Raw genomic sequence first — 22,077 nt, forward strand, 5'->3', positions numbered from 1 at the left:
AGCAGACTAAGACAATATGTCAACCACAGCCACTACTAGGAGTGTCATGCAGAATTACGTCTCTGAAAAGAGTCGGTTGCTTTCAGCACCATCCATAATATTGCCTTCAACGGTTCCCATAATATTGTGGCTTTTCATGCACATTCATGTGTATGCACAAGAATGAATAAAGATGTCTACCTTTACAAAGGAAGTCCTGATGAGAGAGCATTTCTTTTGTCATACAAAATAGAAATGATTCCAGAAAAGTGGCTAAAACTTTCAACAAATACAAGGCTTTGCACCTGGCTGCAATACCTTCTCAGAAATCTTTTTCCACTTGGACTCTGCCCTATAAATCCTTCTTCTTAACACACCTTCCAATCCATCCCCCTTCCTTCGTATTCAAGGTACGCAATACCTTAGATGAATCCCTCATTATCTCTCACCTGGTGCATTGCTATGGTTTACTAATTAGCCTCTTGGACTCTCCTTGCCTCCAATCTCAGTCCAACTAATCCATCATCCATCCCGATGAATAATTATTATTTCTGATTATTTCTCTCCTTTGCACAAAATCCTCCAATGGCTCCATGCTACTAAACAGTGGGTTCCAGACTTGGTATACTGGTCATCAAGGATGCTTATAAAAATATCCAGTATGAGGTCCTACTTCTAGAAATTCTGAGTCAGTGGGCAAGTCTATTGTGGAAATTCTGAGATCCACAGTTTGAGGAAACAATTGTAGAGAATAAATTTTAAATTCCTTAGCATGGATATTTAATGATCTGGCTCCTTATCTCCCAGAGAACATTTCTTGCACTTTCTTCCTCCTCTTCCCATCATCATGTCTTCCAGCTGTGCTGAACTACCTTGTTCCCAAAACCTGTCTTGCTATTTTAGAATGTATGTCTTTGCTCCATCAGCCTAGAAAGCTACCATTCTTCCAACTTGTCCGTTCGATGAACATCTCTACATCTTTCTCTATGTGAAAATATTTATGATGACTGCCATGTTCCCTAGGGAGAATTGATTGCTCTCTCCTGGTTTCATTTTATCCTTGTGGACCACTTTCATAGCTCCTCTAACACCTAATGGCACACATGTATTTTCTTAAGAAATTAGAAGTTCCTTGAATTCAGAGATCATGTCTTATTCTTCTTTGGAGCCAGACATCTAGTATTGTTGCTGGCACACAGAAAGTGCTCAATAAATGTATGTGTTGAAGAATGAATGCAGAAGTGATACAATTTAAGAAATTTGTGTATTCTTCCAAATCAGATTAAAACTGGGAGTCAGTTTCCCCCAGCCAATGAGTAATGAAGAAAAACAAAGTCTTAGTTTCATAACACAGAAGGTCACAAGCACTCAGTTCTCAGTAGCTTGGGGTACCTCAGTGACCCCCAAACTTTAGTTTTGGGGAGTCTGTCAAATGTAAATTCCTAGGCCAGTCCCTCAGAGATTCTAATTTTGAAAGTTTGCAGTGCAGGTCCAGAAAGCCACATTTAAAAAAATGCCTCATGGGGTTCTCATAGAGATGATTCCAAGAGCCTAAGACCGTGACGGTCTTAAATGTTCCTCCACTAAGATAAAAGCAGCAGAAGCCTGATGCAAACTTTAAATCCTGCAACCCAACACCCTGGTGCCTACTGCACTAATATAAATATGATTAGCTATGACTTGAACATCTATTTTTCCCTTTTATGACTTAAGGGAGGTCATAAACACAGTTCAGAGTTGTCAAGCCCTGTTGTTAAGATGCTAATTGTTGACTATAGTGGGGGAAATTGTAAAGCTCCTGAAGAGTTGTTTGCCAGAGCCAGTGCTCTGCTCGAGCAGCCTCTAAGTTCGTACACAGGTGTGCAGGGTCTACAAGTTTCCCTCTGTCTTCCAGGTGACAGGTACTCCAGGAAGCTTGGGGCCAAGCCTGAGACACCACGGTTTCTTCAAAGGTTGGAACTCTGTCCAAACCTCTTCGACACCCCATAACTATTCCTCACTGACCTTTGGGAATGAGAAATCTCAAGCAAACAGAAGTTCCGGGAAGATTTCTCTGCTCCATTGCTAGTCACAATAGGAAACTACAGGAGGGCCGGCCCCTCCTGACCTTATCCCGGCCCTTCCGCTTCAAGGCTTAGCATAAAAACTAATCTTATCAAAACAGGTCAACCTTCTGGGAGGCACCCTCTATAGAAGGGAGGTGAGGTAAGGTGACGTGTCCCTGAGTTCCCCAGCCTGGGAACAATATCTGGTCTGCTTCCTACACACACCAGTCCTTGCCCAGGTGAACAGTACAGAAATCAGGAGGCAGCACTAGGGAGGGGAGTCAAAAAATTGTATTAATGAAGGGACTCATGATAGCCTTTCGGTCCTGCACATCAAACTGAGTAATATTAATTTAGGGAAACCTGATATTTAGGAAACTAGGTTCTACCAAAGACAAGAGAGAGAAAGCAGGGCTTGTTTTATAAACTGAAAAACATTTACCAACATTACCTGGTACATTTAGAACATGCTCTGCTCAGCATCTTTACTCAGATTTAGCAAACAAATGATATTTAACAACAGTAGCTACCACATTTTATGTGCAAAGTACTTGATGGAGCACATTACATTACATTTACTGCTTACATTACATTTACTGTTGTAACTTTCACAGCAATCCAGAAATGTAGATGCTATTATGCCCATTTTACAGTTGAGGAAATGCTTTCACAGAGGAATAGCTTGCTTAGTCATTCTGCGAGAGCTAAAACTAGCATATGCCTATCCAAGGGATAGTAAGTTATACTTGTTTGAAAATCAATAAGACAAATAGCATGGGGAATTTGGTCACAAGCATGTTTTAAAATAAAGAAAAAAAACGTAGCAGTGTTGTAGATCAAAATGTCAAATTCAAAGGAAGAAAAAGATAACTGTGTTGGGGTGGTCAGAGAATGTTTCATTGCGCTGAGATGTGAAAGATGGGCAGAGTTTGGTCTGATGAAGAAAAAGGGTAAGAACCTTGGAGTGCACAGGGATGATGAAGGCAGAGCAGAGGCAGGACTTTGGGGCACATGGAGTTGTTCAGTCTGGTAGCTAGAGTCCGTATTAAGTGCTATGGAGAAGAAGTTTAGAGGTGTTAGTGGGTCTAGAAAAAAGGAGAGACTTTGAGAGTTAGCTGACAGAATCTGTGTTTTTCCTTATAGACAACTGGAAAGCTTTAAGGTTTTTTGGTCGAGTTCAGACAGTCGGGTACAGAATGAATTAAGTGAAGGGATCTATTTACAGTCATTTTAGTGGTTGAGGGATGAAGTTCTTCATGGGTGGGAGAAGGAGAGAAAAGAATGAAAGAGGGGGAAGGGGCAACACTAAGGAAGAACTGCCTGGACTTGCTCTCAGGATCAACGAAGACCTGGTTTTGAATCCTGCGTCTACCGTTCACCTGGCCAGGTAAACACTTACTATATTGCCATGCACTGTGCTAGTCATTCATTCATTGCACAGGTATGTTCTGAGTGTCTTCTACATGTCAAGCACCATTTTAGGCACTAGAGGTATAGCTACACAAGACAGAAAATAGCCTGTTCTGTCCTTAATTTTTTGAGACAAAACTCATTGTTATCACCATTTTGCAGATGAAAAGATCAAAGTTTTGAGAGGTTAAATAACCACCAAAAGTCACATGAAAGATAAGTGGCTGAGCCATAATCCTCTGGATTCTAAAATCTATGCACCAAACCCCCAGGCTATTAGAGCAGGGTGCAGGTAACCAACCTTTCCTGAGTTGCAGAGGCTTCTTCTATAAAATGGGGATATAGAGCTTTCTCTTAACATATGGCAGGTTCATTTGTGGATTTATTTATTCATTCATTATTGGTGGCTAATTAGACTAGAGAATCTCAAAGAGATTCCCAAACCTCCCTTAAATAAGGTTGACACGACTCCGGGGATATTAGAGAGAGACAGGGCCCTGCTCACATTAAATATTTCACTCCCTGTGTTTTGGCAAGGGCCACATTTGGAAGAAGTAAAAACAAAGCTGGTATATTCCTTCTCTTCAACTCAAGTTCTGAAGACTTCTTGATTCTCCCAGGAGTCAAGGGAAAAGAATTATCACTGTATACATTTGCTTTATTCTGCAACTCTGAAAACAGTGCCATGGACACAAGGATATCGTTATTATAATTATGGGTTTGGAGAGTTTAGTAAGAAGTCACTTTTCTTAGGCTAGACTCTGAGAAGAAGACAGGCAAGAAACTTCATGATTTGGGTAAGGATGTTGAAGTAGGCATTCCCTGTGGGTAATACCACCTTCCTCACAGATTATATTTGTGAGAAGGTAGCCTGGGGAGGGGCCAGGAAATGGCACACAATCCCTGCACTTGAGACTTGCCACTGAGCTCACTTTTGTAAGAAGGGAAATGCATTAAGAAAAGAAAGCCAAGTTAATTGTGTTACCTGTGGAGACTACCACCCATCAGAACAGGTACAGAGAGAGCTTGTTAACATAAGAACCACTCTATTTTAAACACAAAAGAAGGAGGAGGTCTTGGGAAAGGGACCTCTGTTTGAACAATGTACATCACTCAACAAAGTGGGTGGAAGACACCTGTCCCAAGTAAAGCACAAGGACTTGGAGATTAGAAATCATTCCATGTAATTTAAAAAATCATTTAATTCATATAGATTAAGCATTTTTTTATGATCCTGGCTAGGTGCTGGAGATTCAAGGACAGATTCACATACAGCAAAAGTGAATGTGTTCCTTGTTTACTGATACTAGTAGAGAGGTGGCCTTGGTTTCTTATTTAACAATTCTGAACCTTACTTTCTCATGTATAAAATGTGGACAATAATGACACTATTTCACAGGGTTATTATGAGGGTTAAATTAGATAATCTGTACACATCAACAAAGCTAGTGGCTAGTAGACAGTGTGTTCAGTAAATTTTACCTGCTATTAGCAGTCACTGCTAGATGCTATGATAGACTGATGGGTAATACAGACATGCATGCTGTCCTCTAGGGGCTAAAAGTCTATCACACTTACTAATTTTCCAAAGAAAACATGATAGAAGAGAGTTATATGGTATGGTTGTCATCCAAGGGAACAATGGTCAACTTAAGCTGGGAGAGCCTGAAAAGCTTTCATTAAGTAGGCAGATTGGGCAGTGACAGAGGGATACAAGAAAGGGGACTTCAGGCAGGCAGGTCATTGTGCTAAACAACAGTGTGCAACAGCCAGGACTACCTAGGCATGTGCTGGGATGTAGGAGTGCCAAGCCTGAAAAGGAAGTTGGAGGCCAAATCACGAAGCCTCTCACGACATTTGGTCTTTTGATAAATACTCTTAAGTGACTACCAAGTGCCAGGCACTGTGTGAAGAACAAAGAAAACAAAGAAGGAAAGGACTTTGCTTCAAAAGCCACTTACAAATAATCCTTGCCCAGGGCAGTGGGTCCTTAGTACCAAGGCAGAGGAATAAACAGTGTGGTGGTCATGTTCCTGCCCCAGACTGACCCAGAGAGCAAGTTAATTTACCTCTTTGGGGCTCGCCTTCCTCATCTGTGAGCTGGGGATGTTCGTTCTTCCCTGCCTCCCTCACCTGAGAACAGGAATGAGAGCTGAGAATATTAGGAGGAGGCAATGATGGGAAGGCACCAGGGGAATTGTAAAGCACCAATGACATAAAAGACTGTGAGAAGATGATGATGACGTTGACATCCATGATGGTAAAGATGATGATTGTGATGACAAAGAAGCTGGAGAAGATGGTGGTAAATAAGATGAAAACAATAGGGATCGTCATGACGATTCATCATGATTCATTCAACCACTGAACAAATATATGCTGAGAGCTGACTATCTGTGAGACACTGTTTTAGCATTATGTGTACGATAATAGACAAAACAAAGTCCCTGCCTTAATTTTATTGGAAGGAAAACTAGGAATAGATGAATAGTCATATAATTATTAGAGTTTAGGACAGCAGGAAAAGAAGTAGAGTGAAGGGATAGAAGATGATGAGAGGTGGCGATGACAGTGGTGAGAACGCTGCTGGTAATAGCTGAAATCTCCCAGCAAAATTCAAAACCTGTGCAAGTTTTCATTCAATTCAGTGAGGCAGGTTACAGTGGGCCCCTCCTCATTTTTATTCTCTGGTCCAACCTTTGTCACTCTGGGTGGTACTCGGTGGCACACACGTGGTGCTGTGGCATTTATGTAGGCTCTGAGTTGGGTGCCGGGGGGCTGACATGCAGAAGAAAAGAGCTTATGGTTGAGATTTCTCTAAGCCTATTCTGAGCCCAAATGACCCAACAGTCTAGGCAAACAAAGACCCTGGTTGTTCCTTTCATGTAAAACATGTTACTGAAGCTAGTCTACCCTACCCCCAAGAGTGATTTCTGTGTAAGTCTCAGGAGTCTGGTACATACTGCAGGTTGGCAACATCAATTTTCCCCATAAGAAAAATAACATTGTCATAATTGTCTTTGGCTTTAAGCTTATGTCATTGTCCTGAGGGAAACGAAGTTGAAGGTGGGTGGAGAAAGGCTATTAAAACCCTGGGTTCTTTCTGCACATACAAAGAGCATACAATGACTCCATTTGCCTTGACCTTGGCAGCAAGGATCTGAATCAGCTTAGGCAAACCCTGAAGTAAACACCTGAACATCACGCCAGCAGAAAACATTGAAGCAGAGGGACTACAGTGAAACCTGGATACAATTGGCACATTCTGTAACAGTGTACAATTTGGTGCATGTCAGAGGAAAGGCCCCATTGGACTCTGGAAGGTCACCAAAAGCAGGGCCCATGTTTTATTCACATTTATATCTCTTGCCTTTTAGTCCTGTATCTGGCAAAATAAATCAGCAAACATTTGGTTGTTTGAATGTGGGACAGAATGAAAGAGAGAATGAGTAAGTAAGTGGGAGAATAAATGAACAGAAACTGGTGTGGAGCAGGAGAAGATACAGGCAAATGTGGAATCCAGTCCAGGCATCATCTTTACCACCTGGAAGAGCCTGGATGTGGTCTTGACCTTGAGCTTCATTTTCCTCATCTGGGCAATGAGGATAATTATCATATCTACCTTAGAGAGCTATTGTGAGGATTATGAAATAACATACAGCATATAAAGTTCCTAAAGCAGTGTCTGGAATGTAGATGTGCTCCACAAATGGTCAGTGTTAACAATCACACGAGTTATCATGCTCATGGTCATTATCAGGGAAGCAGTATTTTTCAGAACCAGAAGAAGAATGCATAATGTTAGACATATTTTAGTAAAATAGCTAATCACATCATCAACACTTAACAAGGGCTTAGGTCTATTTACATTGTGTATCAGTCTCACCATCCCTGAAATATAAAGAAGCACACATATATTTATTGATCAATTAATATGTTTAAGGTGTTAGGTGATGTGGGGTGACACAAAGAATTATAAAATGTGGGCTCTATCCTTAAGTTTTTTTTACTACTGAGAGAGGTAGAGAGATAGATATAAAAAACAAAAAACAAAACAAGACAAAACAAAACAATGACACCAAGCAATCTAAACTAAGTATGGTTAAGGGATCAGAGACAGCAAGGACTACTCAGAGGTAGAGAGAAAGTATAGCTCAATCCCACCTTCCTAAGAAGCAGATGTTCTTAAACAGGATGATGGGTAAACAAAGCAATGAAAATGAAAATTAATAAGAAACATTTCAATCTAAGAAAAAAAACACCTAGAAATTCTAAAATATTCTAAAGAAGTTTTAGATCACAGAGAAATGAGCACTACAGTTATAGACTTTTAGAGAATAGCTACTATAAAAACTCTACATATCAAATTTATGAAATGTGGTCAAAGCTGCACTCAAATGAAATTACATTGTCATAAATGCTTTCATTTTTAGATGTCAAAAATATACAGGAAATAATCATTAAAATCAAGAGGTTAGGAAATTAACAAAATATACTTAAGTAGGAGAAAAGAATGAAAAAGATGAAAGCAGAAATGAATGAATTAGAAGGCAAACAAAAAATTATTAACAAACCAGAGGTGATTCTAGAAAATAATCACACATCTTAGAAATGTGTATATCTTGGAGAAAAAAGAGAGAATAAGGGTGTGCGTTGCAATGTTCATTGCAGCACTATTTACAATAGCCAGGACATGGAAGCAACCTAAGTGTCCATCGACAGATGAATGGATAAAGAAGATGTGGCACATATATACAATGGAATATTACTCAGCCATAAAAAGAAACAGAATTGAGTTATTTGTAGTGAGGTGGATAGACCTAGAGTCTGTTATACAGAGTGAAGTAAGTCAGAAAGAGAAAAACAAATACCGTATGCTAACACAGATATATAGAATAAAAAAAAAAAAAAAAGGTTCTGATGAACCTAGGGGCAGGACAGGAATAAAGACGCAGACGTAGAGAAGGACTTGAGGACATGGGGAGGGGGAAGGGTAAACTGGGATGAAGTGAGAGAGTAGCAATGACATACATACACTACCAAATGTAAAATAGATAGCTAGTGGGAAGCAGCTGCATAGCACAGGGAGATAAGCTTGGTGCTCTGTAACCACCTAGAGGGGTGGGATAGGGAGGGTGGGAGGGAGATGCAAGAGGGAGGGGATATGGGGATATATGTATATGTATAGCTGATTCACTTTGTTATACAGCAGAAACTAACACAACATTGGAAACAATTATACTCCAATAAAGATGTTTAAAAAAAAAAAAAGTGTGTGTTGGTGGGGGGGGTATCTTCCTTTAGAAATGAATGAGTTCATAACATGTAGGAAAATTAAAAATTTTGGAATTGAATAAAATTGATTAAGTCTGTAGAGGCTATAAATGATCAAAATTTACTTAAGAATTAGAAAAAAAATTGGACAATAAGCAAGGATTCCTTCTTCTCCCCCTTCTCCCCAATTTCAAAATACAACTTCTATGATATGTAATGGACCCAGATGAATTTTATATGAATCCTTCAAGGAGCAGACAATACCCATGTTGCTTAACTCTTCCATAAAAAGAAACAAATTCTCTATTTTTTTGAAGCTAGTATAACCCTGAAAACCAAAATCTGAAAAATATAACACACAAAAAAAGGAAACAAAAAATTTCCATTGCTGTTGTATCAATAATAGAAGTGTTCCCATCAACTGTCCTGGATTCTGATCAATCAGATTGATAAAGGTTGGGACCTGGGATTCTTTGCTGCAGTGCTTGCACCTGGACAAACATCTCCTCGAACAAGAAACTATAAGGGACTAAAAATAACTGCTTGCATGCACTGTTGGGGCATTACGAACAACAAAATACACAAAGACCAAAAACCCAACTGCCACTTCTGAGGAGTGGGAGCAAAAGCAGGGTATTGCACATGCACCCTGCACGCAGCACCACCAAGGGAGTGGGCAAACTTCTCAAGCCACCCCTCCAGCCCGACCCCTGGACCTGCCTCTACCCTCACCCCAATTAAGGGAACAGCTTGCCCTCCCTCGGGGAGTGAGCAAGGGAACCTGTTATTTATTTTTGTTCCCTTGTACTGCAGCACTAGTCCCAGTAAAGCCTTGCCTGAATTTCTCGTCTGGCCTCATCAATTTCTATTGATCAAAGAGTCCAAGAACCCTGGTCGGTAATAAGATTAGCCCACCACAACTTCTGGGAGAAGTAAGATAATCGGTGGATACAAAAGCAAGAAGAATGAAGTTTTGTGGTGTGGGAAGGAGGATTTGAAGCCTCCTTTCCTTTTACCTATCTTTATCTAATTGTAAAACTCAAGAGAACTCTGAAAAACTATTGGAATTAGCAAAAGAGCTTAATAAAATGACTAGTTACAAACAACATACAGAACTATTGTCTTTCTTTATAACCAATAAAATAGTGCCATTTGCAGCAACATGAATGGACCTAGAGGTTATCATACTAAGTGAAGTAAGTCAGACAGAGAAAGACAAATATCATATGATATCATTTATATGTGGAACTTAAAAAAAATGATACAAATGAACTTGTTTACAAAATAGAAATAGACTCACAGACAGAAAACACCCTAAATTAACCCTAAATTAATATATAGATTTTAATGCATATCAATCAAAATCCCAACATGGTTGTTTTTGAATTGTCAAAATGATTATGACATTCATCTGAAAAAGACAAATAGATTAGAATAGCCATGAAAATTCTGACAAAGAAAACTGACAAGGTACTTGATATATTTATTTATTTTAATATATTAGTGTTAAGTTTTACTGTATTAGTATTTAAATATATTTTAACACTAGAACAAGTTTTCAAGTGCTTGAAAAGATACTAAACTAACATGATAATTATGGATGCCTCTAGATGGGGGTGGCTGTTTGCTTTTATTTTCTTCTCTGTAATTTCTTCATATTTTCTAAATTTTCAATGGTGGGCATGTATTACTCTTATTATCAGAATAAAACTTAATGTTATTTTTTAAAGGATCTATAGAATTCAGATTGAGAAGGGAAGCAGTCTATGAAGAAATAGGAGATATAAATATTAACTCTATTCAATTATATGGAATTTACACTCTTAATTTGAATGTGTTTTATGTTTTTTATTTTTAATGTTTTTTTGTATGTTTTTAAATTCCTCCTCTCATAGCTCCTTAAGGGATGGGTTTTTTTTTCTGTTTCAATTTACTGCTGTATCTTCAGCATCTAGAAGAGCGTCTGGCCCATATTATGTACTTAATAATTGTTTGATGACTATTAAATGAATAAATATTAGGTGTGGTTGATATCTTCTGTTCAGACTCCCCCCAAAACAGAGTCTGAGACAAGGATTTAGATACAGGTAGTTTAACTGGGAGCTAAGCCCAAAAAGCAAGAGTAAGGGAGTAAGTAAAGTGAAATAGAAAAGTAAGGCCAATCTAAGAATGCATTATCTACATTATCTAAAGTACACATGTAAGTAACAGAGGCCCAATTCCCCTGTACCCACTAGGAAACATACAGAAATTTACACTCAAAGGATGGGAGGCTGGGCCATTTGTTTACCAGCTTCCATCCCCAATGATTGAGGTTTGCCCTGAGGGCATTGATTTCTCTTCACTGTAAAGAAAAAAGAAAAAAAGAAAATTGAGTGACCTGTGCTGAGGCAAGACACAGTCATGATGAGGTCAGACTTAGTTCTCAGGAACTGTTCATAATAGCAGAGGTTAAAATCAGAGGTGGATCAAGGGGTGGACTTGAGGTACCAGAGGTGTCTGTCACATTTGATGAAGAATATAATGATGCCATATTGCAAAGGTCTTGAGTTTCAGGTGAGGCAAGTTGGCCTCTACTCTGTGGAAAAGGGAATGAGAACTCATGGAGAGAAACAAACTCATGCTACTACCACTCAGAGAGCCACAAGGAGAGAAAAGCCAAAATAGACGGAACAATGATGCTTTCTTTTACAACCAAATGGTTAACTACACTCTGGGTAGAGAGATAACAGGCTCTAATCTTGAATTGTGGGATTAAATAGCCACATTACAAAATTCATATCCTGAATTAGACAGTGGCTGTGTTTGGAGTAGAATAGACTCTGAAGCTCTGAGAATTTCCCCTGTGGTCATTGTTCCCCATAGCAGTTCTTCACTACTCCTTCTTCTAATTGACTTTAGCCCCTAACAGTGACGTCCTATCCCTCTAGATAAACCTGAATCGCCCAACAAAAGGGCACATGTAATCTGTATTTCTCTCTCTTCTTTGAACCATTTTTTGGCCCAACTATTCCAAAAACAGGCTAAACTTTACTTATTCCTCTTGTTAAAGCTCTTAAAAAATGATGTACCTTTCTCTTTTAAATGATAATGTCCTTTGGAACCTTCTTGTGCCATTTTGAATAAAGGTGTATCCTAACCATGCTCTGGTAGATTTTCCTCCAAAAGTTTTAGTGCAATCAATTGGGTCAGGACTGAACTGCTCAGCCTTGGCTACTTAGAGTAGAGAGTCTCGAAGACCCTTTGATGTTTCATCTTCCTGGAGCCCCATGGTTGGTCCACTGTGTGAGTCCTGCTCTTGGTGAACAAGCACCCTTATCCTTTTGCACTGAAGTACTACCTACACTGTTATTTTAAGTTTTTATAGTCTTTGGCATTGTCCTCTTGATTTGATTTGTCTCACTGCTCAGGGCTCTCATGGATTAAGTAGGGGTTGGATTCCTAGAGCCTGGTTATCTGTCTCTTGTCTGTTCTCAACAAACAAACCTCTTTGTCATCTGGCTTCTGCAGTTCTGCCAGGATCTTACTGAGGACAGTTTTCATCTTCAGTGACCCCTCTGGAGAACTTATGATATTCATGAGAAAATCCATTTTCATGGCACCTGAGAATCAGAGTTCAAAGATTCCAAATAATCAATGATGAGTAATTATTTTTTATTGGTATAAAGAAGCATTTGAAAGACAGGAATATTCTAAAATTACTCCCCTTAAGGACTCCTTAGAGAAGACTAAAATATACAGAATATAAAAATCTGAACATAAACTCTCCTCTTCCCAGTACCCAACTCCAAATTGGCCTCCCTCTTGTTGCCCTGTACATCAACCACCTCCCCCCATCCCTTGCCCCGTTCCTTTTATTACTCCTGAACCTTCACCAGACCCTTTACACTTTCTTTCACACCCTTCTCACTGGACAATATATGTTCATAGTGTCCTCCATCTACAGATGGAGATGAAGATCAGCATTTTTCCTCTTACAGTTTTAACTTGATCTAATCAAGATTCGATTTTTGCATAATCTAGTTAAGAGTTCTCCAAACTCTTAGAGAGAAAACAGTTAAATGAAGAATTTAGAATTTTCCTATGATCTTATAATCCTGGACTCCCTGATCACTATCAATTGGCTCACTGCCTTGTGAGACCTAAAGATACTGAAACTGGGTTAGAAACTGCAAAATGTATTGATTATGGAATAATTAGCAGCTATCCCTGAGGTCTTTCCTGCTAAAATTGACTAGTTAACAATCCAGCCTTATAAACAGAAAATGAATAAATGAATCTCTAATTTCAGAAACTGCTTACAGATCACCTACAGGGAATACTATAGTTTTGATAGGGACAAAGATATCCCAATTGCACTATCTACTTTCACTGTTGATGTTCTTAAATCAGAGGTGGCACATTTAGGTAGAAAACAGAAGATAGAAGGACAGTTTGCCCACCTCCTGAATCAACAGGGCTTGCTGAGCACTTTGATGATATTTGACTCAGAAAAAAAGAAAAATTACAGACCAAAATAATATCTCTTTACATTAAGCAATTAGGTAAACCCAAGACCAAGGGCACCTCTGTGTCTGATATAGACTAAGACATTGGCCAATACAGTAAGGAAAGGAGACATTGGAAGAATAATTCCCACCTTAGCTTGAGGGATCAAATCTCAAAACTTTGTCTGACAGAATGACAGCCCTCTGAAAAAGTAGCCTCTCAATTCTTACCACAGAAGGGAAAAATGTCCATGCATTTTCAAAAGCAGAAGTTTCTATTTCTAGATGATTCTAAGCTACACTCTTTACTACAAACCTTTCTGCCTGTTGGAATCTCAAGTACCCCTTAGACAACCTTTTGTCTCAGCCACTCTTGTCCCTCTGGGTTCTTTTGCCAATCAACACACTCTGCTGCTTAGTGATCCCACTCTGGTGGATCAGTTGGAATGAGACCTTCTTTCTAAAAGGGGTGCTGCTATTAAATATGGACCAATGGCTTCTTTCTGGAACACCCAGAAGGAGAAGAATCCCCAGCCTATAATTTAATGATTACACAAATTGATTACTCACTATCAACATCTCAGACCTTAAATCTTTTCCTGAAAGCTTCTGGGTCAAAGAGATCAGACATGGGACACATTAGGGAGGCTGAGCCTTTAAATTATCAATCTAGCAATGCTCTTACCAAAACTGTCCCAAGACCCAATTAAAAAGGGAGGGTATGGAATGACTGCAGGCCATCATATCTGCATTCTTCCAGAAAGGATTCATTATCCCCTGTACCTGTCCTTGGAATACCTCTGTTCTACCTGCCTAAAGGACAGAGGAGCATGGCCACTGCTCTGTTTAGGATTCACGGATAATTAACAAGACTGTGCCTCTTCACTTTCCTGAAACCCCAAACCCTAATACCATCATATTCTCAATCCTCAAGATAGCTGCTTACCTTACATTGGAATAGCTATGCTCTGTATTCTTAGTATACCCTTGCACCCAGACTTGCAGCATCTATTTGCATTTACTTGGGAAAATCAATAATACATATAAACAGTTTGCCCCAGTGGTTTACAAAGTACCCTCTTACTCCTTAAAATTATTTAACCATAGCTTTAGAAGCATCCAAATCATCCAGGACTCTGTTCTTAAATAATATGTATATGATCTGTTACATTTCCAAACAGAAAGTTTTGCAGAATTGATTCGCTTCATATGCTGAAAGCATTAGCATTTGAGGGACATAAAGTCTCCAAGGATTATCTTCAATTTTGTCATACACAAGTACACTGTCCAGGCTATGACATAATGCAAAATGGAAAGACTCTTTCCTCTCAAAGACTGTAAGCCATCTGCGACTTTCCTGGGCCACTTGCCAGCAAACGACTTAAAGAATACTTTGGTGACATATGCTAAATAGGCATTTATCACTTATTAGAGGCTCTCACTTCATCAGTTAGCAAAAGTCTAGCCCCTCCTCCCCTCCCCCCTACTTACTTGTGTGCAGTGGCAGCAGCCACAAATTTAACTGAGGCCTCTGCTGACTTAGGAGCTACATTTAGTCAAGTGATCCCTCATGTTGTTCAGACCTTACTGTTGACTGAAAATACCCAGAACTTTACTGCCTCTGGAATGACCTCCTATGAAATCCTTATCTCATCCACACTTATTTCTATCCATCATTGTAACACCCTAAACTCTATCACCCTTCTTCCACATTCAAAGGAGAGAGAATCTCAGGACTGCCATGCTTTTACTCAGTTTTTCTTGCCTTGGCCTGATCTCCTTGAAACCCATTTAGAAAACCAAGATTCAGAACTGTTTGTAAATGAACTTATTTAAGAACTCAAGAAGGAAGCGATGTTAGATACACTTTAAACAGGAACTCACAGGCTATTCCCACATGAGCTGGTTACTGGATGCTTCATGTATCTTAGCAGCTCAGCTCCTATCCTTGACTTTACTCTTTCACAGGTCAAAATGGCCAAATACTACAGAGATTTAATGCAATTTATCCAAGTTTATCAAAAAAGGTGGCTTTTCCCAATTTTAAACCGTAAGAACCCCTGTCTACCTTTCAGCTTGGAGTCCATGTGTACTTGAAATGACACCAATATAAAACTTCTCTTGAACTTCTTTGGAAGGAAACTTATCAGGTACTGTTAATCACAGACACTGCAGTAAAACTCTAGGGAATTGACTTTCAGATTTCTATCTCCCCTTTTAAAAGGTATCATATATCTACTTACTGGACTTCTAAGCTAATGGCAGATTCTCCAGAAACAGGCTGTCATGAAGGAGAGAGCTTTCCAAAGAGCGTCAGGTAAAGCAGCAGATTGCTATGTGTATGTACATTAGTTAGGGTTCTCCAGAAAACAGAACTAATAGGCTATGTATAGCTTATTGGGAAATGTGAGTCTTCCAAATTTGCTTTTCTTTTTAAAGATTTTTGGTTATTCTCAGTTCCTTGCATTTCATATAAAAATTAAGATCAGCTTGTCAATTTCTGCAGAAGCAGCAGCTGGGGTTTTTAATAGGAGTTGTATTAAATACGTAGATCAGTTTATAGGATACTGTCATCTTAACAATATTGTTTTCCTATCCATGAACATAGGTTGTCTTTCCACTTATTTATATGTTTTTCAACTTATTTCAACAGTATCTTGGAGTTTTCAGTGTACAAGTCTTGCACTTCTTTCGTTAAATTTATTCCTAAGTATTTTAGTCTTTTTGATTCTATTGCAAATGGCATTGTGTTCCTAATTTCTTCTTTTGGTTGTTCATTGTTAGCATATAGAAATACAGTGGAAAGAAATACAATGTATACAACAGTATACATTGATTTTGTATCTTGCAATCTTGCTGAATTTATTAGTTATTATGGTTTTTTTTAGTGCATTCCATAGGACTTCCTACATATAAGATCATAGCATCTGCAAATAGAGATAACTCTACTTCTTTCTTTCCGGTATAGATGACTTTTATTTCTTTTCCTTGCCTAATTTCCCTGGCTAGAATCTCTAGTACGATGTTGATCAGAAGTGTCTAGGGTAAACATCCCTGTCTTATTCCTGACCTTAGAGTAAAAGCATTCAATTTTAACCATCAATTATATTGTTCTACCAAACATTATAGGTCTAGTAAAATGCCACATGAAGAACATTGAAGCCATCTGTGTGCTTAGCTAGGGAAAGTGGTGTAATTAGTAAAAATCAATCACTCATACAAGCTTTAGTGTGCTCTCCAACCATGCACTTTGAATGACATATAAACTCCTTCACCATCTTTAGCAGAGAAAATGAATTTGGCTAAACAGGTATACAATTTAAGGGTAAAGTGAAGAGCTGAAGTTGAGTGTGGAAAGAGAAGGAGAACGTGAGGGGAGATGAGTTTTATCTTAGGTGGCAGACTCAAATTTCTAACAGCAGAAGGTTGATGCTTCAATGCCAAGGGTAAGATAGTGTGCCTAAGAGTAATATCAGAGAGGCTTCCTTAGATGACCAAGGATTTTCATAGCCCATGGACCCCAATGTAAACCACTGGCTGCATTGACTCTACTTACTTCATACACTGAGAGATCAAAAGAGGGGACTGCAATTACAATTAAAATCCTCCAATAATTGAAGTCTGTCCCATGAAAGAGGAGTTAGATTTACTCTGGGGCCTTCAGAAGGCAGATCAGAAATAGCTTACTGAAATTAACATGAAATGGAATTTGGTCAATGTAAGAAAAAGGGGGTGGGGTAATAATGCTTGTCAAAAAATGAAACTGAACACACCATGATGGCAAGAACCAACATTTCTGGGAATATTTCTCCAGAAACCAGATGCTTACCTCTAGAGAATATTAGCGAGGGGGATTCCTGCAAGTTGTAGACATAGAACCAAACATTCCACAAGGTCCCTTCCAACTCTGAGATTGTAGGATTCTAGAAAGAACTAACCTGTGGACTCAATACCACTCTGTAAGTAGGAAATCTGAGTTCTTGGCTCAGTTCTACTAACAAACTAGCTGTATGACCATGACCAAATTACTTATTCTTTATGAACTGCAGCTCCTTTATCTGCAAAATGCACCTTCAGGGTTGCAAGAGATAATCATTATTTAAATTGCCTTTTGGTTTAAAAAAACTGCTAAGATTGAAATGGAGATTTACAGTGATCTAGAGCAGCAGTATTCAAATTAGCCTAGATGAAGACTTTCTCAGGGGTATAGTGCAGTGCTGTCCTAGAATCAGTTTCTACCGGCTCATGAGAGCTGATTGTACATCTTTTTCCAACTTCGCAGTTCAGTGATATCAGATGCGTTATCATGGGAATATTTACAACATGGAACTCAGCAAACACTATAAATCTGAGCTTTTCTGTTTCAGAGAGAGTAGGCTTATCAGAACGACCTTGGTTACCAGGCAGGTATAGTCTTATGGAAATCAATCTTCATATTAAAGATTGACTGATAAAGTGGCTAAGGTGGTGGAGGTGTTTCTTTCTCTACCAACTTTACAAAAGCAAAGCACATCTCACACTATCCTAATTCTCACTGAGAAGCATTGCCTTAGGGAGTAGAAAACTCCAGGGCACCAAACAAAGACACACTTTGAAATGCTGTTATCGGTTTTGAGAAAGTGAATGACTAATGACTAATGACTAATGACTAATGATTTAGAAATCAATCCTTTGTAAGACAAGCAGTTTCTAATTTGTTTTCAATAAAATTGAAGGGCAATTTAATCTGAGCTGTCAATAAATAGATGATTAACAATAATTTTTAAATCCCTATGATAAATCCCTATGGTTTTAGTGTGTAATTCAGGAGGTATTCAAAGAATTGAGTGGCACTGTTACAACCATTCTTAAATATAGCTTGTCATTGTTTACATTTTAAAGACAAAAAGAGAGAAATAAAATTGATGGTGAATCCCACCTCATTCTAACAGTAAGTGATATTTGTTTAAAATACATAATCTAATCTAAAATCCCTTTCATCTCATTAAGAAATATTTATTATAAAATTTTATTTTTTAATTAATAAATATTTTCCAGAATTTAAAATATATTTGTTGTTTTGATTAAATATAAAATAATAGTTTTAATGATATCTCACACAGAAAAAAGTTAATAATACTTAGCGACTTATGCTCACAAGCAATAAAATTTACATATCCATTTATATACAATATTTTTGATGCAGAAAAGCATAATAGGGTTTTCTATAAAACAGTTTCAAGCTTAAAATACATTACATTAGGATAAAATTCTGTGTGGGAAGTGGAGTGGAAATGTGAGTTCAGAGAGAATAGGAACTCACGTAAAATTTGCTACTGTTAAAGAACTTTGTGTGTGTGTGTGTGTGTGTGTGTGTGTGTGTGTGTGTTTTAAACTAAAGATAGTGAATTGCTCAGGTGTTTAGATTCCTCTAGATACATTTAAAATAAGAAGGTAACAATTATTTTAAAACGTTCATATTTACTGCACATTGGAAATGATATCCTTGGCACTTTAGGGTGTGAGATGGGGGATGGGCATGTCTGCCCCCCTCCCATAAAAAATCATACAGCATAAGGCAGCATGATCCAAGCCATCCCTACCAACTTAGTGACGCTTCTTTCTGCTACTATATCACTGGGTGCCTCTCAATGAATCCTGGATTGATAGACCAGTCTAGCTAAGGACCTCAGAGAGAGGAAGTCCTCATTTCAAAACACAGCTGGAATACTCAGTGGCTGCAGGCAATAATGCTAGCCAGCCAAGAAGTTCTTGTCTTCACTCTGCTGCAACCTGGCAGGAGGAAGTCTCGGGCAACACATGAAGCAACAATTCAGATGATGCAGTACAAGAAAGTCTCAAACTGTTTCTGAATCCCAAGAGTAACACGATGACACTCAGCCCACATATGGATATATATGGTGAGCTGGGAATACTTACATGAACCTGACCTTTATTCTGGGGAACTTGGGATGAGAAACCTGGACCTCTCGATGCAAACAATAGAAAATACATGGTGGGTTCAAGGCATTGGCATGGGGAAACCTCTTTGGTCTCTTTCCCTGAATTTTCCACCCTCATCCTTACTCCTCTCTCTAAAAGGATAAGCTTTAGTTCTCAGAAAAGAAGCAGGGAATTCTTGGTTTAGCTTCTCTCTTCTTTCTCTTGGAAACTAGAATTCCGGTTTGCGCCTCCTGGTCTTAATGTTTAGAACAAGCCCCCATGAGGAAAGGACTATGGTTGTGCAGTGAGCCTGTGACTAAGCAGGGAGTCTAATTCTGGGGTTCAGTATCAGTAATCCTGTATTACTGTATATCTAAGCCACATCCTCCAATGCTGCTTCATTGGCAATAAAGCTAATAGTTGGCTCTCCAGCTATCTGCCTTTGTTGCCTCTCAATCTGATAGAGAAAGGGGATCCCTAAAACCTCCAATAAGGGTGCATCTGTGGAATCAAATTAAGAAGTAAATGTGGCTGGTCCAAGGATCACTTTTATCAGAATTTGGAGAGGATACAGGTATCGTCAAAGTTACAGTATAAGAGAGGTAAATAAGATTGGACTGGGGAGAGAGAGAGGGAGAATTTTGAAATGCCAAGCAGTGAAAGGCTTTCTCCCAACTCCTGTCTCTTTCTTTATCTAAATGTTCCCTATGTTTGTAGGGTGAGAGTGTGGCATGTGTTTTAAAACCTGACTTGAGCTAGCATGAGTCTTCATTTATAAAATGTAGAAGATGATGGACATCATAATCTTGTTATAACATAGTGGGGATTCCTCTCATTTAAATATCTATTTTGTAGAACAGTAAACAAATGGTTTTAAGGACGTAAATACAAATTATGGCTGATTGCAAAAACCTGGCCCATTGGTAACTGAGTTTTGAATCCACTGTTGCTCATTTCCTAGATTTGTAGGTTTGTGCCTCTGATGATGTGGTCCAAGGCACACTTTCCTAGTTTTTCTTTGAAGTGTCTCCACCACTGTGGATACAGGAGCTCTTATAAGCACACCTCCCACAGGATAAGTGCTGTTGCTAACTTCTAGCAGAACTTTAGGCTGCTTTAGATCAGTTCTTTAAAGGCAGAAACCATAACTTGATAAACATGATACTTAGTATCAGAAACTAGAACTCATATGAAGGACCTGAGTTTCCACTTGGTAGATTTGGATAATTGATTTTTCATTTGCTCATTCATTCATCCACTCAATAAGTATTTACTGAGTAACTGCCATGCACCATGTGCTTGTTATAAATTGCAGAGAGTCATAAATTCCTCCTATCTCTGAATCTGCTTTCCCATCCTGTAGCCCCTTTTGCAATGTGACTTTGAAGTTTCTCCCATGAAAAGAGTGTATTCCTCTACTCCTTTAATCTGGGCTTGACCATGTGACCTGCTTTGGCCAGTGGGGATATTAGCATGTATCATGCAATCAGGGTCTAAAAAAATATGCTTGATCATTGGGGTTTACCCTCTCTTGTTGCTCCTGGGAACCCGGTTACCCTCACCATATGAATGAGTCCAGGCTTCCCTGCCGGATGAGAGCAACACATGAGCACACAGGTATCTCCATTGCCCTTGCTGACAACCAGCCAACCCCCAGATCTGTAAGTGGGCCACCAACCATTAGTTGACTGCAAATACATGAGTGAATCCAGCTGACACCACAATGAGCAGAGGAAAACTATCTCAGCAGAGCCCCTCCCAAATTGCTGATCCACAGAACCATAAGCAAATAAAGAAATGGTTTGTTGTTTTACACTAAGTTTCAGGGATGGTTTGTTACACAGCAAGGGCTAACTGACCCATTGCTAAAGCAGAAAATGTCCTTGTTCTCCTGGAATTATCTTTCCTTTGTGGGAGAATAATAATAAACACATACATACATACATACATATGAAAGAAAGAAAATCAGGTACGACAAGACAGAATTGAAATGGGGCAATGTGATAGCAAGTATCTAGAGAACTGCTTAAGATTGGGTGGTCAGGAATGGCCCCTCTGAAGAAGCGATATTTAAGCAGAGATCTGAATGGCACAGAGTAGCAAGCCAAGACTAGGGATAAGATATTTCCAGACTGCTTTCTTTGAACAATTTTGTTAGACAGGGACCAGATTTCTGGCAAACACTGGGATGGCTTCTAGGTGAGCATAAGGCAATGGCTTTAAAGACAACTTCCTGCCAAATTTTAGAATTTTCAAATTTGAAAATGTATTGTGCTCCCACTCTGTTAGGACAAAGGAGTCAGAGAAAAATAGGGAGGACACAATTCTTATGAATTTCAATGAATATCTTGCAAGGGGAGTCTCCAAGATCTTTGCCCAAAGTTTGTGCATTTGCTGTCAGGACCTGGGGAAATTTCTACCTGACAAGTTTGTCCTTGCAATAAAATAAACCCCAAATATGTATACAACAGGGACCAAAATATACCATGAAAAGCAGCAAGATGGATAATGTGGAGACTGCAAGGCTCCACTGGTTGGCATATGTTTTTTGAGAACATATGAAAACTAGATTGTTTTATAAGAACTAGATTGACAACACAGTTTATTTCCTAAAGCTACAACATGAAGGATTTCAACTAACTGTCCATTAATTTTTTGTTTGTTCATTCACAGTGGCCCAAGCTGCCAAGATATATCTAGCCTGTGTCTATAGACATAAGGGAAAAGATTAAAAGGAAGGAAAAATATGCAAGAAAAATGGAAGTGCGGTAGAAGCGGCATAGGGGAGCCTACCATATAACTCCATACCAAGAAAACAGATCAGGAAGCTTGTTCTAAGGAATAAGGATAATATTTATTGATAGGAATTATATTAACTTTAGGGTAGAATCCCAAACTGTTAACTTGGTTAGTGTATAAAACCTCGTATGTGCTGTTGACACAGATAGAATTGTGGAATA

The 22,077-nt window shown here is 38.8% G+C and overlaps 2 long non-coding RNA genes across 2 annotated transcripts in view; one reads left to right on the forward strand and one right to left on the reverse strand.

Annotated features, from left to right (window-relative positions):
* The window catches only part of LOC309636189, a 223,388-nt gene extending 217,310 nt beyond the window's left edge, over positions 1-6,078 (forward strand). Inside the window, exon 4 of the long non-coding RNA XR_014249279.1 lies at positions 1,874-6,078. This is a non-coding gene — a long non-coding RNA (uncharacterized lncRNA). The remainder of the gene's footprint in view (positions 1-1,873) is intronic.
* The window catches only part of LOC309636202, a 372,123-nt gene that overhangs the window by 136,151 nt on the left and 213,895 nt on the right, over positions 1-22,077 (reverse strand). The window lies entirely within an intron of this gene.

The sequence above is a fragment of the Balaenoptera borealis genome (genome assembly GCF_965194805.1).
Source record: "Balaenoptera borealis genome assembly, chromosome: 10".
NCBI classification, from domain to species: domain Eukaryota; kingdom Metazoa; phylum Chordata; class Mammalia; order Artiodactyla; family Balaenopteridae; genus Balaenoptera; species Balaenoptera borealis.